Source organism: Aotus nancymaae, unplaced genomic scaffold, assembly GCF_030222135.1.
Source record: "Aotus nancymaae isolate 86718 unplaced genomic scaffold, 86718_ANA_hifiasm-v0.15.2.pri h1tg000046l, whole genome shotgun sequence".
Classification (NCBI taxonomy): domain Eukaryota; kingdom Metazoa; phylum Chordata; class Mammalia; order Primates; family Aotidae; genus Aotus; species Aotus nancymaae.
In genome coordinates, this window is record NW_026988460.1 from 27,725,449 (window position 1) to 27,742,320 (window position 16,872).

At 41.9% G+C, this 16,872-nt stretch overlaps 1 protein-coding gene across 2 annotated transcripts in view; it reads right to left on the bottom strand.

Annotated features, from left to right (window-relative positions):
• EEFSEC (eukaryotic elongation factor, selenocysteine-tRNA specific) overlaps window positions 1-16,872 on the bottom strand; it is a 270,247-nt gene that overhangs the window by 222,152 nt on the left and 31,223 nt on the right. The window lies entirely within an intron of this gene.

Below are 16,872 nucleotides of genomic sequence, written 5' to 3' on the forward strand. Positions count from 1 at the left end.
TTAAATAAAAGAAATTAGTCTGTTTAAAAATAATAATAATGAATTTGGTACATAGATAAGATGAAAATGGCAAAGGTGAGGACTGTGACCAACCCAAGTCGGAGATCACCAGCAGCACAGATCACCAGCAGTTAACAACATATCAAACAGCAAACTGTCCCATCCCAGGACTGTGGAGAACTTTAACTTCTCTCTTCCTTGAGCCCTCCACTTGACCCTACAGTGCCACATTCACCCAAATGACCACAGATGTCCTGAAAAAAAAAAAGCATCTTAATGAGACAATCTGGGTAGTATAAAACCAGGACGCTGACTGCAAAGAACAAAGGCTTATTCCATAACAGTCTCACGATTGTTCTGCAGAAAACCCACATCAAATTCATTTTTGCCCAATTCTATTCTGCCAGACTTAATTCTCCCCATCGTTTCAGCTAGCATGCTTTTCTTACCTGCCAAAGGCATGGCTGGGGATCTGTAAAAACATGGCCACAAAGAGATTCATGTCAGAGTTCAGAGACAGAAAGATTTCCTTGTGTTACCATCACAGAATTGGAGGTCTGGCTCTTAGTAGACAGACAATAAATATATGATGAGTGAAAGCTGACTGGTCTTGAGGCTGGCCTTTTCAAATCCAAGTTTATAAACCCAGGTGTGTATGATGGTGCCAAGCACAGAAAGTCATAAGATAAAGGTATCTCTGAGATTTTAGACAAGGCTTTACTTTTCCTCAATGGTAACTTGGTTAAAATAATATTTTTAGGCTGGGCGCGGTGGCTCATGCCTGTAATCCCAGAACTTTAAGAGGCTGAGGCGGGTGGATCACCTGAGGTCAGAAGTTCTAGACCAGCCTAGCCAACATGGTGAAACCCTGTCTCTACTAAAAATACAAAAATTAGCAGGGTGTGGTGGTGCATGCCTGTAATCCCAGCTACCAAGGAGGCTGAGGCAAGAGAATCACTTGAACCTGGGAGGCGGAGGTTGCAGTGAGCCGAGATCTTGCCACTACACTTTAGCCTGGGCAACAGAGTGAGATTGTCTCCAAATACATATATATTTTATAAAACAGACAACCAGTATGACCTTTTTTGGGGGGAGGGGGGCAATTTGGCAATACTTATCAAAATGCAACTGCCCCAACAATTTCCAATTCTAAGACAGAAACTTGCAGAAACACTTCTACAAGGTACAAAGAGATTATGTTCACCTAGCAAAAGACTGGAGACACCCAAAACATCCACCATTAAAAGACTGGTTAAATGGTAAATAGACACAAGGGAATATCCTACAGCCACTAAACAGAGTGAATTTGAACTCCCTGAACTCATGCTCCAAGACATTGCTAAGCAGAGGGAAAGCAAAATGCAAAACAGCAGAGGTAGTATAGTCTCACACTTAACTTTAAAAACAAATTTTAAAATCACAATAGTAATAGACTAACATAGGCACAAATATATATATATGTGTGGACAAAGTCAGATGAATAGGCATCAACCCTCTGTTAACAGCACTGTAAAGGAATGAGGAGGCTCTAGCATTCTCTGAAGGCATTTATAAAATGCTGGAGTCATGGAAACTTTGTAGTGAGAAAAAAGGTTTAAAAACAGGGTATGCTGACGCATAAAAATGCACTTAAAAACACACACACATACACAAACACACACACACACACACACACACACAGGCTGGGCATTGTAGCTCATGCCTGTAATCCCAGCACTGTGGGAGGCTGAGGCAGGCAGATCACCTGAGGTCAGGAGATGGAGACCAGCCTGGCCAACACAAAAAAATTAGCCGGGCGTGGTGGCACATGCCTATAGTCACAGGTACCTGGGAGGCTGAGGCAGGAGAATCGCTTGAACTTGGGAGGGGGAGGTTGCAGTGAGCCAGGACAGCACCACTGCACTTCAGCATGGGTGACAGAAAGAGACTCTGTCTCCAAAAAAATAAACACACACATATGAAAAATGTCTCTTTCCTGGCCTTCAGACCTGCACCTCCACACCGAAATGATGTTCCCTTCCTCAGTATTGTGTGGCCCTTCACAGAAAGGTGCAGCAGCACTGTTGAAGAGCACCCTTTTTGTATGCAAGGAGCCTTCTTCAGAAAGGAATGTCCCCAGTGTCCCTGCAAAAGAGAGGATGGTATCCTAACGCTCCCTGCCAGCCAGGCTCATGGCCTTGTCGCTGGTTCTCACATCCAGCATTCTCTGGCTGGCCCTGTGCAGGAAGACACTGAGAACCACATGTGATGCAGGAAGAGTGCCTTTTCTGAACTGGAAGCCACTGTTGTATTCTGAGCTTTCTGGTTGTGTTTTAGGGGAATTGGGGTTATTATTGAAGATCCCTTCTTGGGACTTTTGCTTTTATTTAAACACACATATACATAATTCAACCAACAGAACTACTTCTCAGGAAGAAATGCTAAGAGGTCACTGTAATATAACCTTATTAAGCCAAAGCAACTAAGAGACGGAACAAGTCTACCAAATTTGAAAATGGGGAGATAATGAAATGGAGGCACTCCACTCCAGAGCTATGTAAAAATAGTTTTTGCAAAGTTAAAATGATTGCTGGAGGCAAGAAGAGCTGACCTCTTTTCTCCTTCCTTTTCATTCTACCCTGAAACAATATCACTCAGGGCTACAACCATGTGTAGCTGCCAGGGGAAGCCACAATACATTCAGAAAGTTTTGGACCCACTTATCCCTGAGCTCAGAACTGCACAAACAAAAGGTTAAGGGAAGGGGGATGGGGTACAGGGAATAAAGGCTTAAAGATTAAAGTCACAGGCAGAGACAGGCTCAGTTTTTTAATAACTGAAAACACGAGTTGGGTCTGAATGTGTCCATTGTTTAGCGGAGAGGGCAGTCTATGCAGGCAGGACTGGCTGGCGACAGGACTGCCTTTCCATCAGAAATAAGACTTACCAAAACGGGGGGGCCTGGGGCAGACCTCAACCCTGAGCTCCATTTACTGACGATGACATAGAACACAGCAGCCAGGTAAGAATCAGATTGTTGCTACCCCGGGCCATGGCAAGAAGTGGGGCTTGAAATAAGGTATGGAGTCAGTGGCACTAGTCTTCTTGTACAGTCACTGGTGGGAGTATAGATTGGTACAGCCTTCTGAGAAGCAATTGGATCAGCGGTGTAAAAATGCATATTTCTGGCTGGGCCCAGTGGCTCATGCCTGTAATCCTAGCACTTTGGGAGGCCTAAATGGGAGCATCACTTGAGGTCAGGAGTTCAAAACCAGCCTGGCCAACATGGTGAAACCCTGTCTCTACTAAAAATACAAAAAAATTAGCTGGGTGTGGTGGCGTGTGCCTGTAATCCCAGTTACTTGGGAGGCTGAGGTAGCAGAATTGCTTCAACCTGGGAGGTGGAGGTTACAGTGAGCCAAGATAGCACCACTGAACTCCAGTGTGGCAACAGAGTGAGACTTCATCTCAAAAAAAAAAATGCATGTTTCCACCTCCAGGATTCTAGCCCCAGCAAATAATTCAACCTAGAACAGACCCTGATGCACAAAGATATTCTGTGCAGCATTATTTGCAATAGCAAGAAATCAGAAACAACCTAAATGTCCAACACTAAGGTAATGATGTTTATTTATTTATAATCTGCCTTACTGCAAAAAGGAGGCAAAGCAGCTTACAAAGGTAGATAGAACAAAGAGGAAAAATGCAAAAGAAGAATCACAGCAATAAGAGAAAAAAAAGGATTCATTTAAAAAACGAGGCCAGACCTAGGCTGCAAATTCTTAACATACTGTGAGTACCCAAACCCTCCCTAGAGGGGCCACAAGACAAAGCTGCCACTGCTGTCACCAATAATAATAATGGCAACTATTTATTGAGTGTGTGCCCCACACTGTGCGAGGCTCTTTGAGGCCTCTCATTAACCCAATAAGGTGCTGTCATCTGTCTCCCTTCTGCAGACAAGGAGACTGAGGCTCCAGAAGCCATCCAGAGCCAGCAAGTGACAGACACAGGTTTAGGACACATTTCTTCAAGTCAGAGCTTATATGCTTTCCACACCACTACACACTTAAATAAATAGTGTATTCATGCAATGGAACTTGTGAAGGCATGAAAAAATTATGTTTACAAAAAGTGATTCATGGCATGGGAAAAATGTTTAGGATATAATGTTAAATTTAAGAGCAGCCAAAAAAATTACATGATATGCATAATTTCCATCAAGTAAACCAAATGATTATTATTTTCTTCCTTATATTGTTGTTTGTTATCCAAAGTTTCCAAAATAGATCTGTATTGGTTTTATAATTTAAAAAAAATGACTCTGTATTTAAATCTATCTATCTATCTATCTATCTATCTATCTATCTATCTATCTATCTATCTAAAGAGCCACTGTGTTTGTATCACAGCACAAATCCCATGATATGTACAACTCACTTTTGTTTTAAATAAAAATCTTACATACATAGTAGAATCAGAAAATATACATGCCAAATCTTGAGCAAAGGAAAATCTGTGATTCTTGTGTTTACGTCTATCATTCAATTGATCATAAACAAATAATTTCATTTGGCTCAGAACCTTGTCTTTGCACAGTTTTTTGAAGTTACATATGTCAGAAGACAATTATTATAAATTAGTTTCATTTCTTTTTAATTTTCTTCTTCACATACAGACTCTCACATACTCAAACAGCAGAGAGTCACAGACACACTGTCTCGGGCCTTCCCCCTGGCTACACTACAGACCCACATGAGTAGACAAGGGCCACACTTTCCACGCCCTTGCAGAAAAGCAGTGAGGGCAATCCCCACAGGGTCATCCCATTGCCCAAGTCTATCCAGGCCATGGTTGCTTCTTGAAGAGCAGTTCTTTACCTGGGTCCAAACACTTCCTGAAATAGTTACATGCGTTCTGCTTCGGAAAGGGGCCAGAGCTCTCCCCAGTTTCTCAAAGAGCTCTCTAATTGCTAATCTAGACATGCCAGTCTTAGTCTTGCCATGAAGTCTGAGACAAATCCCTTGTCTCTACCATCTTGACACCAAGCCCCAGCCCCAACCTATCTTCCAACGATATGGGAAGATTTAGCCATTGAAAACTGACAGAGGGAAACATTTATTCGATAACTATACATGTGAATGGGAGGCGCCTTCAGCTCCATCATGGAAAGAGGAGACAAGGCTTAGAAGAGGCTCACAGAACCTGGATTCCCCTGTACCTGTCAGGTCCCACACACTCCACCAGATAAAACGCATCTGGTAGATGACAGTGGCTCCAACTTTGACTTTGGAGTATCCTTTTTTCTCCTGATCACCAAATAGTATGCTCAGCTGCAGACACAGGCCTGGTTTTCTATTATGAGACAAAAGAATGATTTTCCAAGAGCTATTTAATTATTTATTTAAAACTTGCCCCCTCCATTGCCATGGTGTTAAGCACCCCCATTGAGAGCTAGCTTTCAGCACTGCAAAGCAATGGCAAGTCAGCTGTGTTTTGGTTATCTGAAAGAAGGAAAAAATATTTTAAATGCCTTAATATTTAAACAAATAGAAAGAAGGCAGATTTCGTTCATGTTTCCTCAACTCCAAAAGCCACTGAACAGCCCAGGCCCTAAACTTTAAAATGAGTTTAGACTAAGAAAAGTATCTCAGACTACCACCAGACTTTAGGCAAAGATTGCATAAAATAGCAATTGTACTGTTGCTACTGGGAACCAGCCCCAGTGCTCCGGTGGGAGAAGGGGAGGGGTGGGAGGAGGGGAAAAGCAGCACTGGTTGACCAGTTCTAAGAAGGAGGAGCGAGGAGGGAGGAGGATAACTATTCAACTAATGATGTTCATTGTAGACATTTTAGAAAATAACATTGGGAAAGAAAAAACCTTGGAAAAAAAAAAAGAACTTCTTTATAAAAGGAAATTAAAAGTTATCTACTTTCCAGCCCTAAAGTTAGCTACTGTTAACATTTAATGTCTGTCTTTCTAGTCTTTTTCTTGTGCCTATGTATTTTGTATATTATTGAATTGAACTGAAAAAGAATTACTTGCCCTGCTTTTTTTCACTTAACATTATATGCAGCGTGACTTTTCACATTTTTTAATTTTCTTCATAAATATCACTTTAAAGAAGGGCTGCACAAAATACCTTATTTTGCTTCATTTGGGTGACTCCCAATTTTTGCTGCCCTGCTTTTTTTCACTTAACATTATATGCAGCGTGACTTTTCACATTTTTTAATTTTCTTCATAAATATCACTTTAAAGAAGGGCTGCACAAAATACCTTATTTTGCTTTATTTGGGTGACTCCCAATTTTTGCTCTTATAAATAATGCTGTGAAGAACATCTTTGTGCATAAAGCTCTGGCTCATTTCAGATTATTCCCTAAAACAGGAATTGTGAAATCACAAATCAGAACTTATTTCAGGATCCAGATCAATTTCCCAGAATTAGTTCCCTGAAAAGTAGGACCAAGGTGAAGTTCTCTAATAACTTATTGTTAAAACCACCATCCCATTCCCACCCAGCCACTGCTGCGCCCTGCCACCCCAAAGGCATCTGACCTGCAGATGCCTCCCACAGGAGCCTTTTCCATCCTGTGCTGAGAAAAAGAACGATGGCCTCAGGACAGCACAGATCCTCAGTCCAGGTGGGAGCTCAGCACCCTCCAGCTGGGAAGCCTGTGGTGTCCAAGCTCTCCAGAAGCCCCGAGAGGCTCAGACACCTTCCAGCCTTGTTGTTGCCATTAAAAACACCATGCAGGCACCCTGTGTTTTTTATGAGCTGAAAAGATTTCACGTCCCAAGAAGGAAGAGAGGGGAAATTGGGGTGCAGAACTCAGCTCCATGCCAGGAATATCGGATAAGTGCAGCCTTTGTGGCAGCCTAGTTTCCATGTTGTTTTTGGTTGGGTTTTTTCTTCTTCACAAAAGTTGGGGGACTGGGGGAAGATGGTCTTCCCCCTATTCCCCAAGATAAGATTTTACTTGCATAGAAAACCACTATTCAGTCTTCATGGCTCATTCTCACTTAGATAACTGTACTGTTTCTCTTCACTTCTGTCCTCTCATGACAGAGGAAAACCACATCTGCTGATAACAGAGCCCCTCTTCCTCTGGAGGGAGGAAGGCAAAGAGAGGGGCAGCAGAGCAACTAAGAGAAATGGCTTTGGAGTTGTACAAGCTATGTCCAAATCCTGGCCTGCGGACTAATGTGTGACCCTAGGCAAGTCACTTCCCTTTCTGAGGCTCAGTAATCGGAACCGATGATGTGGTCCTTATAAGATCATGGTAAGGATCACAGAAGGTGACATTTGTAAAGCACGTAGGTATGGTGGCTGGTACAAAGCAAATAAGTCAATTCATTTTTAAATAATATTTTAGAATCATTATTACTACCCAAATGACCAGGCAAATGATCATCTGAAGGGAAAAAATTACATAGCTGGATAAATAAATGAATGCAGAAAAATAGGCCCTTGCCAATACCCAGGCTACAGGCAGAGGGCAGCCACTCCCCTGAAGTGCCAGTAGGTTAGCTCTGTCACAGCTGCAGGAGCCCGCTCTGCAGAGAGCAGTACCCTCTCAGATGCACCCTGCTAGAAAACAGAGCTGAGCCCTCACCTCCCCTGCTTCCCTTGGAGGCTGGTCTGGAGGGTACTTTCTTTCTGGGGTATGTGGCTATACCATAGGGCCTGTGTTTGGGCCTACTGGTTTAGAGCATCCCCTGATTCCCCCAAGTCCTGACAGGGGAACTTCAGTGATACATAAGGACAGCAGAAGTGAGGTCTGGGGAGACCCACTCCTTGGGACGAGGGCACAGTTACTAACAGCAAGGGCCCTGAGTGTGGCGACCCTGCAGAGCATTCATACAAGCCATCCCATTTAACCCTGAAGGGGCATGATGGAATTCCTATGTTTTCATGTTAAGATCATGTAGCTGGTAAGGGACAGTGCCAACATTTGAACCTAGGCTCTAAAATCCAGGCTCTTTTTTACCAGAGCTATACAGTCCCTGTTTAAAGCAAGAAGGCGCCCCTGCCCTGAAGCTTGGATAGCCTCCAGAAAGAAAAATATCTGTTAGGATGCTTCACACATTATTACTACTACCCACCAATTTCCAGAATGTCTTTCTTTTCCCAAGTAGATCAAAAGTATTGGGGGTGGAAGTGTCTTCTGTATCTTTTCCATACCTCCTCCCACAACAAATACACACTCCTCCTTCTAACATCACAGGTGTCCAAGAAATATTGTGGAAAGAGTTCATCAATCAATCAGCTGAATGAAAGGAGTCAAAAGACAAAGGAGTTAAATAAGAGAGGGGAAGAAAAAGATAAGCTACAGATAAAATTGTCACAAGAGTGTAAGCACTATAAAAATAAGTTTGTGAAGTCTAAGAAGAGTCCTGATCTTCTGGGGTTCTGTTCTAGGTGTCACGGCAGCAGACAGCCAAGGTGAGAGGAAAGAAAATGATTAGGAAACAGCCAGCTGCAGCTCGAGAGCCCAGCTCGGAGCCCCATAGGCACAGCCTTGAATGAACCTGCAGAAGAGTGGGTCCAGGGTCTGCTGCAGCTACCACAGTCTCTGAGCACACAGAGAAAAATCAGGAAAGGGGCAAACCCGAGAACCAGCAGGCTTCTCACACCCAACTGTGTCAAGTTCACATGGCAGCCTGGAGAGAAACGAGACATCAACCCTGTTTTACAGATGGACAGGCTGAGGCTTGGAATGATGTCACAGTCAAGGCCACACAGAATTCTGCCAGGCTAGTTAGACATTGCATCACTGCATCAGCCACCACTCCAGGGCCAGTTCCATCATTCCTACTCCATCACAATGCCACATACAATTTTACTTAATATTTTTCTTTAAATAACTAATTTTGCCCTGTTCTATTTTATAAAACTCACTTTTTTCCCTTAAAGGAACACTGATACCACTTTATCCAGTAATTCCTCTCCTAGGTATAGGAATTCTGAAAGGACTTGAAAACAAGAATCAAACAGATACTTGAACATTCACAAAAGTACTATTTACAACAGACAAAAGGTGGAAACAACCCAAGTGCCCACTAACAGATGGAGGGAAAAACAAAATGTGGTCTTTATACTGGAATATTATCTAACCTTGAAAGGGAAAGAAATTCCGACCCATTATACAACGTGGATGAACCTTGAGAAAATTATGCTTAGTCAAATAAGCCAGTCACCAAGCCTGTATGATTCTGCTTATATGAGGTTCCTAGAGTAGTCAAATTTATAAACAAAAAGTAGAATGGTGGATGCCAGGGGCTGGGGGTGGGGAGAATAGGGAGGTAGTGTTTAATGGGTACAGAGTTTCAGTTTGGGGTAATGGAGAGTTAGAAATAATAGTGGTGACAGTTGCACAGCAATGTGAATATACTTAATGCCACTGAATTTTACATTTAAAATGGTTAAAACGGTAAAGTTGTTATATATTTTTTACCATAATAATAAAAAAAAATACCCCCAGGCCAGGCACATGAGCTGAAGTCTAAGCTACTCAAGAGGCTAAGGTGGGAGGATTGCTTAAGCCCATGTTGCAGTGAGCTAAATGATCATGCCACCACATTCCAGCCTGCACAACAGAATGTGACCCATCTATACAATAAAATATTTTTTTTATTTTGTAAAAATAAATAAATTTAAAAATAAAAAATACCCGCCCAAAAAGGAAACTTTATATGACTGCAACAAACGAAACCATGACATGGCAATATTAGAAGGTAACAACTAAAAATATATATATATTAAGTTATGTTGGTATACAACCATGCATTGCTTAATGATGAAGATACATTCTGAGAAATGTGTCATTAGGCAATTTCATTTTTGTGCAAACATCAGAGAGAACAGTTACACGAACCTAGATGGCAGAGCCTACCACACACCTAGGTTGTATGGGGTAGCCTATTGATCCTAGACTACAAACCTGTACACCAAGTGACTGTACTGAATACTGCAGGCAATTGTCACCCAATGGTATTTGTGTATCTGAACATATCTAAACATAGAAAAGGGACAGTAAAAATACAACATAAAAGATTAAAAATGGTACCCCTGTATAGTACTTAGCATAAATGGAGATTACAAGACTGGAAGGTCGTCCGGGTGAGTCCGTGAGTGAGTGGTGAGTGAATATGGAGGCCTTGGGCATCACTGCACTATTGTAGACTCTGTAAACAATGGACACTTACACTACACTAAATTAATAATAAAAACATTTTTCTTTAATAATAAACTTGGCTCACTATAACTTTTTTATTTTATAAACTTTAAAGTTTTTTAACTTTTTGACTCTTGTAATAACACTTAGCTTAAAACACAAACACACGGTACAGCTGTACAAAAATATTTTCTTGGCTGGGCGCAGTAGCTCACGCCTGTAATCCCAGCACTTTGGGAGGCCAAGGCTGGTGGATCACGAGGTAAGGAGTTCAAGACCAGCTTGGCCAACATGGCGAAACCCCGTCTCTACTAAAAATACAAAAATTAGCTGGGCGTGGTGGCAGGCACCTGTAATCCCAGCTACTCGGGCGGCTGAGGCAGGAGAATTGCTTCAACCCAGGAGGCAGAGGTTGCAGCAAGCCAAGATTGTGCCAGTGCACTCCAGCCTGGGCAACAGAGCAAGACTTCATCTCGAAGAAAAAAATTATATATATTTGTTAAAAACTAAACACAAACACGCACATTAACCTAGGCCTACACAGGGTCAGGATCATCAACATCACTGTCTTCCACCTCTACATCTTGTCCCACTGGAAGGTCTTCAGGGGCAGTAACATGCATGGAACTGTCACCTCCCGTTATGACAATGCCTTCTTCTGGATACCTCCTGAAGGACCTGTCTGAGGTTGTTTTACAGTTAATTTTTGTTGTTAGAAGTAGAAGGAGGCTGGGTATAGTGGCTCACACCTGTAATCCCAGCACTTTGCAATGCCTTGGTAGGTGGATCATTTGAGCCCAGAAGTTCGAGATCAGACTGGGCAACATGGTGGGAACCCCACCTCTACAAAATAAATACAAAAATTAGCTGGGCATGGTGGGGAGGACCTTTGGTTCTAGCTACTCAAGAGGCTGAGGTGGGAGAATCACTTGAGCCAAGGAGGCAGAAGTTGCAGTGAGTTGGGATGGCATCACTGTACTGCAGCCTGGGAGACAGAGCCAAACCCTGCCTCAAAAAAAAAAAAAAAAAAAGAAGTAGAAGGAGTATACATTAAAATAGTAAAAAGTCTAGTACAGAAAATACATAAACCAGTCATTTATTATCATCATAGGTACCGTAATAACTGTATATGCTATAAAACTGAGCACAGTAGGTTTGGTTACACCAGCATCACCACAAACACATAAGTAACACTGCTCTACCATGTTACCACAGCTTTGACAGCACTAGGCTATAGGAATTTTTTGGCCCCACTATGATCTTATGGGACCACTGTCATATATGCCTTCCATTGTTGATCAAAGCTGTCATTATGCAGTATATGAAAAGAGTTTTGCCTTCCATGAAGCGCTTATCCCTGGTCAAGGAGGGAGATGAGCAATATCCAGAGAGCCAGTGCGCACTGGCCTCCTCCTGGATGTGGCCAGAGGAACTGTACATGGATTGAGAAAGGAAGGACTTGTTCAGCAGATGATTCAGTGTCAGTTGATCTGCGCAGCCCCTAACAGCAGCACCTGTCTTGCTATAGCAGGAGTACCCAACTCTGGGAGCCCTCTCATGTAAAGACACTGGGCACCGAGCCTGGGCTCCATCAGTGTCTGGGGGCCTAACTCTACCTGTCCAAAAGGCAGTCTGCAGCTGAACCATCCTTTGCACACAAAAGACCCTCTACCAAACTCTCAGGTGAGGAGGGCTGGAAGGACAACAGGTAGGCAAGGCTGGGAGGGGAATCCAGTAAGATCACCATGCCCCCTCAGGCACAGGGCTCCTGGGCAGAAAGGAAGCAGGAACCCTGGGAAAGGAGGGTGGTGCCAACAAACTTTGCAGATGAGGCAGCCCCAGCAAAGCAGGGCTGCTGGAAACCTTTGCTCGTACAGTCAAAATATACAAGGACATTTAGAAATAGTCAATTAGATGTGATACTGTGGAATAATAATACCAATGGTCCGGAGTGGAACGCATTAGTTATGCATTCCAAATACCTGATTCCAGGGTCTGGTCTGCAAGGCAGATAGTTTCACCATCTAGTACAAAGGGTCAACAATACCAAGGCTGCCAAACTTTTGCCTGAGGGCAACATGGCAGCTAGCCAGGAATCCAAAAGCTGCACCTGATTGGCATAAAACAAAGTCAAATGGAGCCCCTTTCATCTACCCCACAAAAAAGAAGCCCTGAGGCTGCTGGCACGCCTGCCACCCCCTCAGCCCACCTGCCTGCCAGGCCTCATCATGATCACAACAGCATTCTCATCCCACACCCATACCTCATACCCATTCTGTTCCAAGTACTTCTTATGTTCCCTGTCTCCTTGAAACTGCACTGTACCCTCTACCTAGAGCTGGCCTCCCAGTTTGGCAAGTCTATTTCCTAACTTGGGTTTCTGCCTTCCTTCCTTTCCATCCCTCCTTTATCACCCTAACCACTGGCACTGCCCTCCAAAATGGTCTCCTGGCCTCTCCCCTCCAACCCATCATTGCGAGGGTCAACTCTGTAAACCACAGACCTTAACTACCCTGCTTAAACTCTTCAAAGCTGCCTGCTGCCCCCAGAACAAAGTATAAATGTTTTGGTCCAATAGACAAAACCCTTCATAATCTGCTTTACCAGCTCACCATTGGCTGCTTACACTTGTGACCAATCACACAAGCCTTCTCTGGATTGTCCAAACCTGCCAAATCCTTCATGCTTCTGGTTCCATGCAGACAACGCCCATTTTCTGAAACTGAATCTGTCATTGCTACCAGGCAGACTTTAATTATCCATGAGGACTCCACACAAATGTCACTTCCTCTGTGAAGCCTTCTCTGACTCCCACCCCTGAACCCCTTTGGTGTGTTGTATGGTCCTTGATATATCTATTTCATATTCAGAACATCTGTTTTACAGTCTATCCCCTCCCCTCCAACTCACTGAACAGTGAGTCCCACGGGGCAGGGCCACCTTTTATCTGCCAAGTGTTCTCAGTGCCTAACATTCAGAATGCCCTGCTGTATGTACTATGTGCTAAATGTACATTTGCAAAATAAAAATAAAAATAAAAAATGACATCCACCCTTCACCAAGTGAACATATTCATTGATGAAGAATTAATTTTTCTTACAAATAACCAACTGGCTAAGAATTGTAAGCAAAAAGGAGGTGTACAAGAAGGATCCCAGGTACCTCAAAGAAGCGCTGGGAAAGACCAGCCTTCTCTCTGGTCTAGCACACTATTTCTACCAACATGCTGATTTCCAGAACTCCTAGTTTCCCTGACTCTCCTTCCTAAGTTTCAAATTCTCAGAGATTTTTTTTAGTACATCTTGGCTCAGATATCCATCCCTGGCCCAATTAAATATGAATAGGGCTGGAGGCAGTCAGGTGTCCGGGTTCAAATGTGGTCCCTGGGCACCCACTCCTGTATAGCAGAGTATTCAGAGATGGGAGACTTGCAGGGTAGTCACACCTTCCCAGTTGGGACCTCCAACATCTCATATTCGTGTTCAAGGTTTGAAATGTTCAAAGTTTGAAACGTAATGGCATTATCAGGCTAAAAACCTGCTTCTACGTCTCCTGCAGGCATGAGCCTCAGCCTTGTCCTCAGACACTGTCCCTAGGGTGTGCCATGGAGCTCACATATGAAGATAGGCTGGGAAGGTAAGCACAGTGCTATCTGAGAAGCTGGAGAAACAGCCCTCCTCATGGCTCAGTAGCAATCTATTATTATTACCTAGTCCCTAAACCGCTGGGGGAAAATGTGTTTCAGAATTCAGGACTTAAAAAAAAAATTCAGAATAAGGCTATTCCATTGATTTATAATCAATGGAATTTGAGAATCTAGAAAGAGACATTCACATTTATAGTCAATTGACTTTCGATAAGAGTGCCAACACAAATCAAGAGAGGAAAGAATAGTTTTTTAAACAAAAACTGGGACAACCAGATATCCATAAGCTAAAGAATTAAGTTGGACCTCTACTTACTCCAAATAGATGAAAGACTTAAATGTAAGAGCTAAAACTATAAACTCAGAAGAAAACATAGGTATGAATCTATGTAACCTTGGCTTAAGCAGTTATTTCTTAGATATGACACCAAAAGCACAAGCAACAAAAGTAAAGAAACTGGAAGGTTTTAAAAATTAAAAGCTTCTATGCTTCAAAGGATACCATCAAGAGAGTGAGAAGACAACCCACAGAATGGGAGAAAATATTTGCAAATCATATATCTGATAAGGAACTATCTAGAATATATTAAAAACTCCTATGAGTCAAAAATAAAAAGCCAAGTCAATTTTAAAACGGACAAAGAGCTGAATAGGAATGTCTCCAAAGAAGATCTATTAATGACCACATGAAAAGATGCTAAATATCACTAACCATCAGGGAAGTGCAAATCAAAATCACAATGAGATAGCACTTCACACCCACTAGGATGATTATGATCAAACAGACAGACAATAACAAGTGTTGGTGAGGATGTGGAGAAACCAGAACCTTCATACATTGCTGTGAGAGTGAAAAATGGCATACCAGCTGCGAAAAAGTTTGGCAGTTCCTCATAAAGGCAACATAGAGTTATCATATGACCCAGCAATTCATGAGTATAATTATACCCAGGAAAACTGAAAATGTACGTTTACACAAAAACGTGTACATGACTGCTCATGGTAGCATTATTCATAATAATTAAAAAGTGAAAGCAATCCAAATGCCTATCAACTAATGAATGGATTTTTAAAATGTGTTTCAGAATTCAGAACGTGAACATAAATTCATATTTACATTCAAGGTTTCAATTGTTTAAACCTTGCGTGGAATATCATTCAGCCTTAAAAAGGAATGAAGTAGAGACTGATGCTACAATATGGGTGAATCTAGAAAATATTACACTGGCCAGGCATGGTGGCTAACACCTGTAATCCCAGCCCTTTGGGATGTTGAGGCAGGAGGACTGCTTGAGCCCAGGAGTTCAAGGCTGCAGTGAGCTATGATCACACCACTGCACTCCAGCCTGAGCAACAGAGCAAGACTTTATTTCAAAAAAAGAAAATATTACACTAAGTGAAAGAAGCCAGACATGGAAGGTCACAAAATATATATAATTCCATTTATATGAAATGTCCAGAATAGGCAAACCTATAGAAACAGAAAGTAGATTAGTGGTTGCCTAGGGCAGGCGGAAGGGAAAATAGGAAGTGACTGCTATTGGTATGGGGTTTCTTTTTGGAGTAATGAAAGTGTTCTAAAATTGATCACAGCAATGGTTGCATAACTCTGTGAATATACTAAAAACGAATGAACTGAACCTTAAATGGGAAAACTGTACTGTATGTGAATTATATCTCAATAAAGCTGTTATAAAAATTACAGTGGCTCATGCCTATAATCCCAGCATGCTGGGAGGCAGAGGCAGGCAAATCACCTAAGGTCAGGAGTTCCAGACCAGCCTGGCCAACATGGTGAAACCCCATCTCTACTAAAAATACAAAAATTAGCCGGGCGTGGTGGCATTCACCTGTAATTCCAGCTACTTGGGAGGCTGAAATAGGAGAATCACTTAAACCTGGGAGGCAGAGGTTGCAGTGAGCTGAGATCGTACCATTGCATTCCAGCCTGGGTGACAAGAGTGAAACTCTGTCTCAAAAAAGAAAACAAAATGTTTCTCAAAAATATGATACGGTTGCCATACAAAGGAATATTCTATTATAAATTAATGTTACAGAAAAAGTCTATGTTTTATTGCTTAGTAAAGAGAAGCTATATATGAAGTGCTTCATAATATTAAATTATAAAATGATGAATAAATTAAAATAATTATCCCCCCAAAAGATAATTCTGTACATACATAAATATACATTATATAACTTCCCAGCAGGGATGGGGCCATTCCCTATAATCAAACATTAAATATTCACACTAAATGGGAAAAATAAAAGCTTCAGTCAGTTCAGATGGGGTTTTGCATCCAAACTCCAAAAAACTGCTTTCAGTTTACAGAGCTAGTTGAATTTTCAAATTTATGGATAAGGTATGGTAGACTTACATTTTTTTCCTTTTTTTTTTTCTTTCTTTCAGGATCTTGCTCTCTTACCCAGGCTAGAGTGCAGTGGCACAGTCATAGCTCACCGCAGCCTCAAACTCCTGGGCTCAAACAATCATCTAGCTTCAACCACCCAAAATGCTGAGATTACAGGCATCAGCCATCATGCCCTGCCAGACCTGTATTTTTATCATGTCTGGGTAAGGTACAAAATACAATCAGTGTTGGTAACTTATCCTGAAGAGTTTGTAAAACAATCGAGAATTTCTAAATTGTCCCTTGGAAATGTCAGTTTTAGAAATAGGCAAAGAGTGCAATGTAGCTAGTTCAGTCTATAAGAGAGAAGGAAAAAAATGTCTTTCATTTTGAACAGAATCAGAACAGTATATCATCACTAACAATATTCACGAAAATTAAGTAATAACATGAAAAATACACATGTTAAACCAAAACAAAATACAGAACTACAGAGATGGCTACAAATAAATATACTGATAGGTACTTACCCTATACTTTTAAAACTTGGGAAAATATATATACAAAGGAACATTATTCAGCCTTTAAAAAAGGAAATTCTGACACATGTTACAACATGTATGAACTCTGAGGACATTATGCTGAGTGAAGCAAATCAGTCAAAAGGACAAACACTATATGATTCTACTTAACAGTCCAATTCACAGAGAGAATA